The following is a 14,824-nucleotide window of genomic DNA, read 5'->3' as shown; positions in this document are numbered from 1 at the left end:
GTCAAATGGAAATGAAGGTGCAAGCATAGGTATATATATGCACACACACACACACATATGTATATGTGTGTGTGTGTGTGTGTGCGCGCGCACACGTGCGCGTATATATACGTATCTATTTATATATATATATATACCAAAATCTTTATGATAGTCGAAAGGCACGATATCCTGTTTCCAGTCTTCTTATTTTTTCTTATTCACGTTAAATGGATGCACATATTCTAGCTAGTCTAAGCGAATAGTCGAAATTAAAAGATCCTAAATTAGTAGCTACTCAAAGTAAATATCGCATCTTTCGACTATATGCACCATATTTCTATATGATTCTAGTTGCAAATATAGTTGTGTATGTGTATATAGAGACACACACCCATACACACACGAGAATTTTGCCATGATAGCCGAAGGACGCGATATCCCATTTGCAAACCTCTTAGATTTTCATATTTGAATCAAATGGCTATGAAGAAAATCCCCCAAAAATGAGTAAATGCTCACATAAGATGAAGAGTTGACTAAGGACAAGATTAGTTAAAAAAGAAGAGATATTTAGAAGAAATGATGCATTTTTGACACCTTAGAGTGGGGAATTCCCCTCATGAAGGAGGTGCCTATTTCACATGTGTGGTTGAGTTTTAAACTCACAAATAATGAGATATTTTCATCTCTCCTCTCTCCTGCTTCAACTAGATCCAAAAAGTAAGCTAAACTGACCAAAAATGGTAAAAAATTGACCAAACTGATCTGGAAAATTCTAGAATCAGTTTGCTTGGTTAGAGGCTCACTTTTTCCTATAAATGAAGCCTCCCCATTTGTAAATGGTTAATAGTGTTTTATGCACTGTTGCTCTACTTGCGAAAGTCCCAGTCAAATCTGTGATGTCCCTATCCCCACTGTGCAACGAGTTCAAGGGTGCTAGCAGCAGAAGTAGCACTTCTTACGCGGGGCAGGGTCTCACACTCGAGGCCTCACCCACGGATATCTGGACAAGAGACTAATCCATCGTTTCTTCCAAAACTGAACCTGAAAAAACTTCCCTTGCTCAAAAAACACGGGCGATTCCTCCAAGATAACTTTTCTCTAACGTAGTCACAAAAGCCTTAACTAACTGAACTGATCTGACGTGTAAGATTTCTCCCGCAAGCTTTTGAGGTGTGCAGGTGTAAAAACCTCCCCTTCTAATCTTATAATTATTCCCCTCTCTAAAATAAAAGAAAGATCATGTTTTACCATGTTTTGGCCTAGAGAGAGAAAATATCTAGAGAGAGATAATTCAAAATTGAGATATTTTTGGATATAAAAATCCTTCTAGTGTATAAAATGGTTTTCCCTGAAACAAATATTCAGAAAGAAATTTCCTATGTGCAATTGGAATAAATTGAAATCAAGTAAAAAGAACCTTAGCCTAAGGATCCAGATTTTCTAAAATTTTTGAATTAAGGTTCCTATGGACCAATTAGATTAATCCAAATGTAGGGAGGAGATAAATTGAAGAATAAAAGGAAATCCCCCCAAAAATGAGTAAATACTCACATAAGATGAAGAATTGACTAAGAACAAGGTTATTAGTTAAAAAAGAAGAGATATTTAGAAGAAATGATGCATTTTTGACACCTCAGTGTGGGGGAATTCCCCTCATGAAGGAGGCACCTATTTCACATGTGTGGTTGAGTTTGAAACTCACAAATAATGAGATATTCTCAGCTCTCCTCTCTCCTGCTTCAACTAGATCCAAAAAGTAAGCTAAACTGAGTCCCTAAAAATGCTCAAAAATTGACCAAACTGATCTGGAAAATTCTAGAATCAGTTTTCTTAGTTAGAGGCTCACTTTTTACTATAAATGAAGCCTCCCCCTTTGTAAATGGTTAATAGTGTTTTATATGCAATGTTACTCTACTCCTCCCCAGAGCCAAAACTAGTGAATTTATTGATAATTCATTAGTTTTTGACCATTTCCTCTTCAAAAGAATTGGTGGCCACTCTTGTTGCAAACAAGAGTAGATCCCTCAAACCATCAAGCCAAAGGAAAGCTCACAAAAATTCATGTAAGCTAGAAATCCTACTTTTTCTTTATCCCATTTAATGGTTTTCTAATTTTTATTTTCTTTAAAATGAAAAATGATAATATTCCTTGTTGGAAAGGCTTTCCCCCTCTCTTCATTCTTGAATTCAGCCTTTCTTTATCCTAGATGTGTAATCAAATTGTTAGAATTAAACTTTTCATATTGTTTCTCTTTAAAAAGTGGAATTTGATTAGAATGCTTTAAACCATTTGGGATAACTTCTAAGTAACTTGAAATGAAAAAATTTGAAAAATGGTCAGCTATACAAAGGAGGTTATGGCAAAATTTTCTTAAATTTTGTGAAATAAGTTTTATCTTTTATTATTCAAAAAGAGTAATCCCCATCGCTTGTGTATTCTAAAAGTGTTATTTTTATTCTATGCATAGAAAAATGCATATTAGAAATATTTTTTTATAATAAAAGTGTTATTTTCATTGGAATTGATTTCTATGCATAGAAAGATGCATATTGGGAATATTTTGATTATAAAAGTGTTACTTTCATCAAAATTATTTTTTATGCATAAATAGATGCATAAAAGAATTCTTTTTATTATAAAAGTGTTACTTTCATTAAAATTAAATTTATGCATAAATAGATGCATAAAAGAATTTTTTTTATAAAAGCCTTAATTTCATCAAATTTTGATTTTATGCATAGAAAGATGCATAAAGAAATTTATTTTTATTTCAAAAGAGTTATTCTCATCAATTTTGATTTTATGCATAGAAAGATATATAAAGAAATTTATTTTTATTTCAAAAGAGTTATTCTCATTAAAATTGAATTTATGCATTAAAGATTTATTTTTATTTCAAAAGTGTTATTTTCCTTAAAATTGAATTTATGCATAAATAGATGCATTAACGGATTTTTATATGGATTTTTATAAAAGTGTTATTTCCCACTGAAGTTGTTCTTATGCATAAATAGATGCATAAAGAATCTTTATATCAAAAATAAGAATTCTCTTACATTCTATAAATAGATGTGATAAGATGTGATATGAATCAGATAGATGAGAATGAATAGAGGATGGATGTGATGAGAATAGAAGTGATGAGAATGAGAGGTAAATAGATGTGATGAGATGGGATGCAAATCAAATAGATGGGAATGAATGGATGGATGGATGGATGTGATGAGAATAGAAGTGATGAGAATGAGAGATAAATAGATGTGATGAGATGATGGGATGCGAATCAGATAGATGGGAATGGATGGATGGATGGATGTGATGAGAATGAGAGGTAAATAGATGTGATGATATGTGATGCGAATCAGATAGATGGGAATGGATGGATGGATGGATGCGATGAGAATAGGAGTGACGAGAATGTGAGGTGAATAGATGTGATGAGATGTAATGCGAATCAAATAGATGGGAAAGAATGGATGGATGGATGTGATGAGAATAGAAGTGATGAGAATGAAAGGTAAATGTGATGATATGATGCGAATCAGATAAATGTAGATGAATAGATGAGATGTGATGTCATGTGAATCAGGATGTGAATGAATGTGATAGGATGTGAATGAATGTGACAACATGTGAATCAGGATGTGAATGAACGATAAGGGACGTGAATGAATGTGATAACATGTGAATCGGGATGTGAATGAACGATAAGGGATGTGAATGAATGTGTTAGCATGTGAATCAGGATGTGAATGAATGAGATGTGATGTGAAATGGATGTGATAAGATGCGATGTAAACTGGATATATGTTAATGTATGTGAAGTGATGAGATGTATGGGTAGATGCAAGTAGATGTGATCTGATGTGGATAAATGAGGAAATACGTGATGAGTTAGAAAAAGATGTGATTAGATGAGAATGGGAATACTTATGAAATGAATGTGGATTGATGTGTGGGTAATGTGGATTGATGTGGATGGATGAGTGGATAATGTGGTTTATGTGGATATATATATATTATATATTGATGTGTGGGTAATGTGGATTGACGTGAATGGATGTATGGATGATGTGGATTGATGTGTGGATAATGTGGATTGACATGTGGGTAATGTGGATTGACATGTGGATTGATGTGGATGGATGAGTGGATAATGTGGATTGATGTGGATAATGTGGATGGATGTATGGAGGATGTGGATTGATTTGGATGGATGTATGGAAGATGTGGATGGATGTGTGGATAATGTGGATTGATGATGTGGATGGATGTATGGATGATGTGGATTTGTGTGGATGATGTGGATTTGTGTGGATGATGTGGATGGATGTATGGATGATGTGGATTGATGTGTGGATGATACGATTTGATGTGATTTGATGTGGGAATGATATGATGTGATAGGGATCGATGAAAAAACAAATTGTGGGAAGATGAGAAAAGATGGGGACTAATGTGAAAGGATGTGGAGTGATGAGAAAAAATGAAAATATTGTTGAAACTATATTTGTATGTGAAATGTGATTTTAAATTATTGTTTTATGTCAAGAATGATGGGGAAGCATTTTGACTATCTTGTGAATGAGGTCGTGGAGACCTATCTGTTAAAGTTACAACTGCTGACGGAGAGTCAACGGAGGACGTCTCGTATAGCAACGTCGACCAAGGTCTTGATTTAAATGGTGAGCTTCCGGTACAGTGGATGAGGGACCAAGAAAGCGGCCTATGAGTGAAGCGCTAGGTGACTTGCGAAGGATCCTAAAGGGTGCTGACCATATGGTGCTCGGGCTCTGGGTCACCGAAGATACCCACACGTACATCGGGAATGATATATTGGAACAAGGAGTAAGAGTTGTTTTCTAAATTCGGGCATGGATCTGGTTGGTTGACCTTGTTGGTCCTCAACAGATGAGTCCATGGCTCTTTTATATGGATCCGTTGGTTGATCTCATTGATCTTCAATGGAGATTCCATTTTGATATGTGAATATATTGCCGGTTACTATGAGCTAGGAACTATCGAAAAGGTCCCTGAGTGAACACGTGGTGAGCGTTCTGGTTTTTGCCAATGAAGGAATGATTAGAAATAAGGGTTCAGCCAAAGATTTTGAGGCTCACTATCTAAGCAGATTGTCTAAGGCAAAGATTATAGTGTACCATAATGCCATGAGCCAGGAAGGGAAAGTTACAAATTTTGTATTCAAGACATTGTCCCTGTTCCTAGGTGCAATGATTATTCCTAGGAGCTATGAGAAGATTATTTTGATAGAGAAGTCTACTGCCTTAGAAATTTTTGGATGCTACCCTGGTTATGCTAGCAACCGAAGGGGTTACTTTTATACATATGCTACAGTAGCATTGTCTCCAGGAATAGAGAACCTATAGGAACTAGAAGAGTATGGCAAACACCATTTGCTAAGGTATAAACGAAAGCCAGATTCACTCAAATTGCCAAAGTCATTAGAATGGAAAGATACATTGTAAAAGACTTATGTGTTATATCTATCTATCCAACGATGATAAATAAAAATCTTTCATTCTCTCCATTTGTTTTGTGCTTCTATGGCATCTGAGTTTTTAAATGCTTTGAAACGCTTCAATCTCTTCCTTTCCATATGTCTGAGTGTCTGCAAGCATCAGTTTAGATGACCTAAAGGTTTCTTTTTTATGTAGTTGTTGTAGTATCTTTCTATAGAACCATTGGAACACTTCTTGTAGGCTATTTGCCTTACTTTTTCTACCACCATGTTGTGTGTGCCTGAAATATGCATTTCGGGCCATATAGTGTGATTTCTCGAGTCCTTGTGTGTTCCAAATGCTAGAATCTCCATACTTGTTCATAAAGTAAGGCATGTGGTTGTAGAGAATGTGCTGCATAAGAAAACATACAATGCAAGTTAGTATCGAGGGCTAGGAAACAAGAGTAAGCTAGAAACATACCATGTAGTGTGTAATGTTGGTGTCAGTCCAAGCAGTTGTGAATGCTTTTTTGAACGCTTATAAGTTGTATTAAAAGCTCTTTTTGTCTCGTTGGGAGTAGTTGAATTTCTCACACATTTGGAACAAAGTATTAATTGAATGCCAAACATCTGCTTTAACATTCCTTGAAGCACCTTCATGGTCTTTCACTGCATTATGAAGCTTTTTCCACTATTGGTATTAACACCATATTGGGGAATATGGGAATTTTCCACAAGTTTGGGACATGTGGTCAAAACTTTGGATTTTCCATAACTTGAACACCATTAATCCAAAATGAGTGGTTTATGGCTCTTTAGATCCCACAAGCGCTTTCCAATGATAGGTCACATGATAGGGCTTTGAGAAACTTACAAACATGTTATCCATGTCTCCCTTTTTTAGTATTCAAAAATGGGAATTGGGAGATTCCCAAATTCTCTAATATGGTGTTTATTCGATTCAGCTTGAGTAGGTTGTTGTATATTGCTTTTCTAACTTTGTAGGTTTGTGTTGCTGATTATTCATTGGCTTGGAAAGAAATCTGCTTACCTTAACACCTCCAATGGAGGGCTTCATTGGAATTTCCTTTTCATTTGATGACTTTTTAGTGTCCTTCAGAATCTAGACATTACCTCCATGTAGTCCAATTTTTCTGATAGCACCTTCTCCAATGCACTGATGGCTTCTTTTCTCTTTGCTACATTCTTGATCTTCCAAGCAAAACCAATGTGGAGATATACCAATTTCTCTATGATACGACACAAAGCATGAAGCATGAATATATGCACATTGGAAAGAGGAATCTCAAACACTGGTTTAAAGTTCTCATCCAAAATGTCTATTCGGTGGTCGTCTCCACCACTTAGAGTCCATCACCCTTTGTGGAGTCCATGTAGTAAAGGCATGGAGACTTTGCATGGCCCCTTTGCTGCAATTAAATAAGCACTTGAGAGTCTTGAAATCACCCACAATATGCCATTGGACTTGAAATTCCCCCCTTTTCTCTACATGGAGCATCTTGTTTGCATTCATCTGTTCTTTGATGAGATTGGGGATATGCGCCTGATGAAATACCCAAAACAAGGATTCATGGTCCTCTTTCTTGACCTCAAATGAACCTAGCCACTAGATGTTTGTCTCGGACTACACACTAAAATACTTTGGATCATCCCTACTACAATTACAAAGAGCCCTATTCATAAGTGTTCTTGTGACCCTTTTCGTCTTTTTCTCCTTGATAATCTCGCACTCATCAAGTTTGATGACAAACTGAAGTACACCTCCTACCTCCTCAAATGTAATATCATAGAACTCCACCATTCTCTTTTACAGGAGCTCCAAGTCCATGAATATATTGTTGTGTTCATTGTAGAATATGCTGCCACCTTCTCCCTTAAACTCTCCTACAATGTGGTATGAGTGATCAACATAGTGAAGCTGTTCTGTGTTTAATTCCTCCCTATGTCTCCAAACTTTTGTAGGTGTTGGAAGTAGCTTTGCTTTAATGCCTTTGGCCACAAGGAGGGATGACACTGACTTTTGGATGGCACTATAACCCTTACGACTGACTCCACTTGAATCCATTGCGTATTGAATATCTACAAGCTGAAACTGTATTGTTGGTTACAAATTCATCCACTATATCTCGTTGAACCACCTTGAACTTCTTCTCTTTTGTCATTTCTCTTGCCATTCTTGATGTCACGAATGGTTTTAGTTGCTTTGCTGGATTGAGATTGGGATTGATATTCTCTTTGTCAAGATGTATGACAACCCTACAAATACAGCACTACTCATTACTAACGTAGAGAACATGTAAATCCCAAAGAAGCCTAGCAAATAAAATAATATTAACTGCTAACACAAAAGACATGTGAATGGGAACGCATTCAGTGCAATCTTACCTTATGGCTTGGATTCTCTTCTTCAGGCCTCTAGAACCGAGCCTCAAGTTCTCGACGTTTTTGAGCTTTCTTTTCCGTATGCGCCATCCAATGATTGTGTCTTTTTCTCTATATTTGTAGAGATCACTTCTTAGTTTATTGATTTGACATTCTTGTTCTTCCAATCTAACTTTTTGTGTCTTGCATTCACTAGACAAGCCAAGAAGCTCATTTGCGAAGTGTTGCGAAGTGTTGTGAATAATGCCTTTCTCTTTATTATATGTAAGAAATTGACTTGCAATATCCTAGTAAGCCTGCGCCATCACCTGCAAAATGTAAGAGAGTTGTGAGATTTGAAAAGGGAGGATATGAAACAGTACAGGGGTCAATAGGATAGATGGAGCCATCACACCAAAGGTCTATGTATTGCTTCCTCGACAACCTCATATGATCTTTAACATTTGATGATAGCAATAGTTGTCCACTTTTGGGTTTTTGAATGGGCGTATATGCACTATCTAAATCAATGTGCAGATGGTACTTTCTCTTAATCCTTTCATGATTGGAATCTTCAATAGAATGAGTGTGTACATGGTTGTTCTCCATTGGAGTGTTCTAGGAATGAGTAAGTATACTATATGATGCAGAGTGAAAGAATAGGACTGGCTATGGTGAGGGAAGGCTTGTATTTGTCTTTTGAAATTGGAGATAAAGGTTCTAATTTCCTCCAAACTGTCTTCCGTGCAATAATATCCTCCTGAACTAACCTTATTCTTGCAGTTTCGAATGTATCATTTCAAAGAAGGTTCCAACAAATTTTAAGACAGCTTCAAGATTTTTTTTAGATAGAGAAAATAAAAATCGACCATTTTCTTATTATAAGGCCCTATGAATGACCTCCAAAATGTTCCAACGTGTGTGTGTGTGAGATGGTGTGTGTATGTAAATACTTGCATGTGTGTGTACGTGGTAATATGTGTGTGTAAGATGGGTTTTGTGTGTGTGAGATATGTTTGTGTGTGGTAAAATGCGTGTATGTGGTATTATGTGTGTAGTGTGTGTGTGTGTTGGGTTGTGCGTGTGTGTGTGTGTGTGTGTAGTTGTGGCATCTTGGTAATATGTGTGTGAATGTGACATGTGTAAATGCATGGATGTGTGTATGATGAGTATATGTGTGTGTGTAGTTGTGGCATCTTGGTAATATGTGTGTGAATGTGACATGTGTAAATGCATGCATGTGTGTGTATGATGAGTATATGTATGTGGTAAAATGCATGTGTGTGTAATTATGAGTATATGTGGTATGAGTATAACATACACGCATGTATATGTGTGTGTGTGGAGTTACATGCGCGCATTTGTGAATGTGTATGAGTTTAACATACATGCATGTATATGTGTGTGTGTGGAGTTTAAATGTAATGTGTGTGTGTAAGATAGTATTAAGGTGTGTGTAAGTCTTAAGATAGTATTAAGGTGTGTGTAAGTCTTAAGATGGTGTGTCGGTGTCTTGGAGTGTATATGCAAAAGACATTTGGTGTGCATAAACGGAATATACACATGAATTGAAACAAATCACAACTTGATAATTTAGAAAATTGGACTTACATCATTCTCACGCCTAGTCACCGTAAAGGGAGGCTGTTGCCCTTCATTTGAATTCTCAAAATTTCCCTTCTAGACATAGTCATGATCATCCACATCCTCTTGTTGTTGTTTGTCCTCCTCTTGGACATTAGAATGAGGATCATCCTCATCCTCTTCATCTCCATGAACATCATTCAAGGGTGCAGGCCCATCATTTGAGGGTGCAACATGGGGTTCATCCTCGTTTACAAGTGGAAGCCCCTTGTTCTCGTCTCTTAGACCGAGAAGATATTGATGGGGATATGGAGAATCCCGTGGATGGTCTTCGTCGCGTGAGACTATTATGCCATAAGGCACTAACCCTCCTCCTTGTTGCTATAGAGGAGAGAACGTGATGCAGGTCATCCAATGTTGGGGAGTGGGGAATATTGTTGCCTCCTCTTCCTGACCTGGTCCTCACCATGTCCTCACTGCCCTCGGAATCACTTGAATAAAAGGGAGGCTTGTCTTCTATCAGCTCAGCTTCTTGAGAGCCCCCAAGCCCATGATTAGGTTGTGGAGGTGAGGAATCACACGAGGAGCTAGAGCTAATGGTGAATAAAAGGGAGGCTTGTCTTCTATCAGCTCAGCTTCTTGAGAGCCCCCAAGCCCATGATTAGGTTGTGGAGGTGAGGAATCACACGAGGAGCTAGAGCTAATGGTGATTATCGAGCCCCTTATGCCATATCCCTTGCCCCTGAATCTGCCAAGCCAACTAGTTCCTCTCCGTTGTCAGAGCCCTAGCAATTATTGGCTTCCCCTGCTGCCCTGAATCCGCTACCTCTTCGCTGTGAATCCGCTACCTCTTCGCTGTGAATCGGCCACAGAACCACACCCGAAGACAAGAGAGCTACTGCCTCTCGGCCTTGAGTCGGCCACAGAGCCTATCTCAGGAACCGGCATGGTTGGGGGTTCCTGCGTGTGCGTTGATATGCAAAAGGAAGAGTGGAGAGGGCGCTGGCAAGGACGGAGGCTTGGAAACTGAGAGACACCATGGTGCATGCCGTCCATCCGCCACATGCTGGAATGGACGGACGGGAGGACGCAGGCTCGAGCGGGCAGCAGTTGGAGTTCGAAACATGATGGGCCCCATACAACCAATGGGGCCCATGCGCATGGCCATGAATCCTGACGTCGGGCATGCATATGATGGGGGGACGGGTAAAGGTAAAACGGGCGGGAGGGCTTTGAAAAGTTAACCCCTCCACGTGTCAATAAGACAAACGGAGGGGCTTGCCATCTATCCTCAGCCCCTTGGCTTTGACGCCTTTAAGCTTCTTCATGGCGGTACTTCTCGATGTAGCCCGTGATGTGGGCGTCGTAGCTCACCAGCTTGGTGGCGAGCGTGAACTCGTGCTGCACCTCCTGCTTCTGCGTTATCTCTATGTAGCCCATCTCCTTACGAACCCTATTTCCACCACCTCCGCTAATGGCAGCAACCCAGTTGTTTGGCAGCCCATACTCTTCCAGCCAGTGACGCCGCCTTCTTCAAGATCTCCTCATGCCCCGCCCACACGCTCGCCCCTTGCTTCTCCACCTCAACTTCTTGTGCCATTGTTGATGCTCTGCACCCAACAAAACATGTGATTCAACACCTACGCTTATCATTAATCAACCTATGTATCTGTTAATCAAATTAATTCATTGTCTTGCGTTGTCTACTCTGCCTTCTTTCTCTTACCTCAAATCTCGAGGGACAACAGTATAAGATCAGAGCTTGAAGGGCACAATGTAGGCGTTAGATGTAATATAGCACTACAATGTGTCAAGGCGACAAAAGGCAGGAGGGCAATTCGAGGTCTCGGGCCTTGTAGGCTTCGCCAAGAGTTCATAGTGATCCATGATAGCCTTCTGGCCTCACTAGTATGTGCTCCCTTTTCTTGTTTGACCGAGTCCTTGAGCTATTTTTAAAGAGGAGCTAATGTTGGCATATGTTATAATTAGCAGCCTCCATCTTCCTATGAGAGAGGAGATCAAGACCTCAGAGATATTGAGCTTGCAGAACATGATTCACCACTACTTTTATCAAGGTTTATGCATGTAGGAATTTTGATAGGTTCATAAGATATTTTTTGTTCAACCAATACATTTATTATTAACTAGACACTAGAGCTATTAGCAATTGAAACGAATAATTTGTTGGGTTTGGATATAAGATGTTGAAGATCTTGATAGAGTTTATTTGGATTTATAAGGGAACATTGCAAGCAACCATTGCAAGTAGGAAGTTGGGCTACTAACTTTGTATAGAGATTACTCCTACTCATTGTTTGCAAAAGTACATAGAGTTTTTGGAAGAAACTAATTTATTGGAAGTCGATTGAACTATATAAAATGCAACTAGAGTGGTAGTGAATTAGGCACTCCTTGTTATGTGGCTTGGTAGTTAGATTACCTATGGTGATTTTCATGGCCATGATTCTAGTAGGGATATTGGAGAGGTTCCCTTCTCGTTGCTAGGGCCAATTGTGTTGCCTCCTAGGTATTTGCCATGTGGTGGTGCACGAGTTGGGTATCTTTAAACATAGTATTCTCCATGTTGTGCTACCTCGTATTGGTATTTTCCATGTTGTTGTGCCCAAGTTGTGCTGCTTCCTATTGATATTTGCCATGCTATGGTGCGACCCAAGTTGGCCTAATATATCTTTAAACGTTGTATTAGAATGGGATCTCATTTTTTTCTTGTGGTACTTCTCTCCTATGATGTGCATGGCACAATGATGGGAGTCTTACTAGTAGATTCCCCCCCTTTCCATCTCTTATCGATTGTGATGCCTCATGTTGGTGTTAAGCATGCTATGATGCACAAGCTGACTGTGTCTTTCTGATAGATAATTAATTATTATGTGCATGTAGCATTATTATTAATCATAACTCGCTATGCATAGCCCCAATGAATGATAACTCACTATACGCATAATTAATCATTATGTGCATGTAACATTATTATCATAACTCACTATGCACAACCCCAATGAACCATGGAAAAAATTAGTCTCTTAGCATCTCTCTTATCATGTTATGTAATGCATATTGAGCAAGCGTGAAGTGTGAAAGCCATGTATGACATGATGGATCTTCATAAATGTAGATATTAGGATGTTATCCTCTGTTTTCCTTACTTTCTACATCATGGCATGTTGTAAGCTTGAATTGGATCTTTGGCTCACTCTCCCACTCTCCCAAGCTCTCATAATGAAAGGGAAGAGATGTAGTTCGAAGAAGGATAGAGGATCAATTAACAAATGTAAATGCTTGAGCATAAGAAACAAATCTTGGAGCAAATGCTGAAAAAGGAGGGATGTAGAAGCTATGTGATTCTTAGATATATTCCTAGATATAATGTTGGGCAAGCCTGAAACTTGAAGGCTACAATGGGCATAAAAGCCATTTTAGCCTTCAGGCTACCACTAAAAAGAGTCTTGTAAATAAATAAAGGCCACCATAAAAGCTAATTTTCCTCAATAGTGGGCTTCAAATGAAGGCCAAGATAGCACCTAGGTATTCAATTTTGAAAATTTTAAAGTCTAGGCTAGGGTTGCAAATTTCAAGTCTGATGTTGGGTTTCAATTTGACCATAGGACCTCTGTATGAGTCTAAGTACAAGTTCTAGCACAAGAATTAAAGGAGTTCATGGCACCAATTCAAGAAGGCTCAAGGGAGGGCTAGGACATAGCTGCTCACCCAAACATAATGAATCTGAATATCGATGAATGAGAGGAACCCACAGAACATTTGGTAGGGGGGTTTCTAGGGAGTTAGGGACAATTTCATAGTTGGTTACCAAGAACATCACAAAGATCAAGTTGTTTAACATTACTAAATTTATGCAAAAGCTCATAAGCGATGGAGATCCTATCTAGTATCTAAATACTTTTGAGTTAGCCTTCGAGACTTGAAATCCATTCATTTTCCTTAACATTATATGTGAAAGCACACTAAAGGTCTAAAACTCTGAAGCCTAAAGATGTAAGAAATTTTGCCACGCTTTATAATGTGTTTATACCAATACAAGGGAATGACCCTATACTGACACATATTCACTTATGAAGTATACACGACGACCATATGGCATCTCCATACCAAGATGAGAAGCTCCTAAACCTTCAAGATGTGCTCTAGATACCTCCTATTAGTGCTTATACTTGTCGGGAGTATCTTGGACCTGACCTTCCTCTGATCATCTACAATGTTAAGCTAAATTGACAAGTGTAAGGTGAAATGACAAGTGTACAAACACTTGTCTCATTCTATATGCCACATGTTTTATTCTAGATGTCACATGTCTTAATTTAATAGGTGATTCTTCCCATAACCTTCCATGCTAAAAATATCGAGCAACTCAGAAACGATTTGACAAAGGTGCTTTAGTAACTCTTGATCCTTGTGAAAATCCAAAGGTTTTGACGCGAACAGAACTTTCATCAAAGTACCAAAAATAGCAACTCTCCTAGATTCTAGGAGTTACATGCTTTAGGTCTAAGATTGCTTCGTTGTAAAGATTCACCTGTTTATGGTTTGTTCAAATGATTTGAGCATCTAATTTTGCCTTTGAAACCTCTCATCAACCTCTCATCACTCATCTGGGCATTTTAGTTTACCTTCTATGCTAAAAGTATCCCAACTCATAAAGGATTTGACAAAGGTTCTTTAGTAATTCTTGATCCTTGTGAAAATCCAGAGGTTTTGATGCGAACAAAATTTTTATCAGAGTTTGCCAGAAATAGCAACTCTCCTATATGCTATAGGTCCAAGAAAGCTTTGTTGTAAAGATTCACCTGTTTATGGTTTGTTCAAATGATTTGAGTATCTACTTTCACCTTTGGAACCACTCATCACTTATCTGGGGTGTTTCAGTAGATGATGATGATAAGGTGGAAGTTTGTCTACGTGGTCTCGGGCCACAATACAAGGCGTTCATCAAGACATCTATTCAGACTCGGGAAAACATTCCCAATTTTACAGATTTGGTGTCTACGTTGATAATAGAAGAGAAGAGCTTGGGTGAAGACCAACAATCTTCACAAAACAAAAATAGTTCAGAGCAACACGCCTTCTACATAAGTTCAAGAAGAGGACAAGGTAGAGGATGCCGTGGACGCGGTTAAGGAGGTGGCCGAACAGGTAATCAGAATTATGGCCAGTAGCAACAACAAGGGGAGAGTACTTCTCAATGATGTAAGATTCCTCCCCAGTCTCTCAGGATGTCCAGTATCTTCCCCTGTAATCAAATCTCTCTTCAGAAATATAAAAGATCTTGTTTCTACCAGTTTTGACCTAGAGAGAGAAAATCTTCTGGAGAGTGGTAATTTAATTTTTAAATATTTTTGGATGGGAAAATATCTCTTCTTATTAAAATAAGTTCC

At 38.4% G+C, this 14,824-nt stretch overlaps 1 protein-coding gene and 1 pseudogene across 2 annotated transcripts in view; both read right to left on the bottom strand.

Annotated features, from left to right (window-relative positions):
• Positions 1 to 11,163, bottom strand: part of LOC147604838 (uncharacterized protein At5g01610-like) — a 70,712-nt gene extending 59,549 nt beyond the window's left edge. Inside the window, exon 1 of the mRNA XM_086794550.1 lies at positions 11,140 to 11,163. The gene's annotated coding sequence lies outside the window, so the exon portion shown is untranslated. The remainder of the gene's footprint in view (positions 1 to 11,139) is intronic.
• Positions 7,860 to 11,013, bottom strand: LOC147604839 (uncharacterized; annotated as a pseudogene). The gene is made up of 2 exons (XR_015265367.1): positions 9,441 to 11,013; positions 7,860 to 8,158 (listed from the first exon to the last, which is right to left on the bottom strand). The product of XR_015265367.1 is annotated as an uncharacterized LOC147604839 (transcript).
• Positions 11,164 to 14,824: the final 3,661 nt, after the last annotated feature.

The sequence above is a fragment of the Cibotium barometz genome, chromosome 61, assembly GCF_041138505.1.
Source record: "Cibotium barometz isolate CiBa-2024 chromosome 61, ASM4113850v1, whole genome shotgun sequence".
Taxonomy (NCBI): Eukaryota; Viridiplantae; Streptophyta; class Polypodiopsida; order Cyatheales; family Cibotiaceae; genus Cibotium; species Cibotium barometz.
This window is presented reverse-complemented; position numbering and strand designations above follow the sequence as displayed.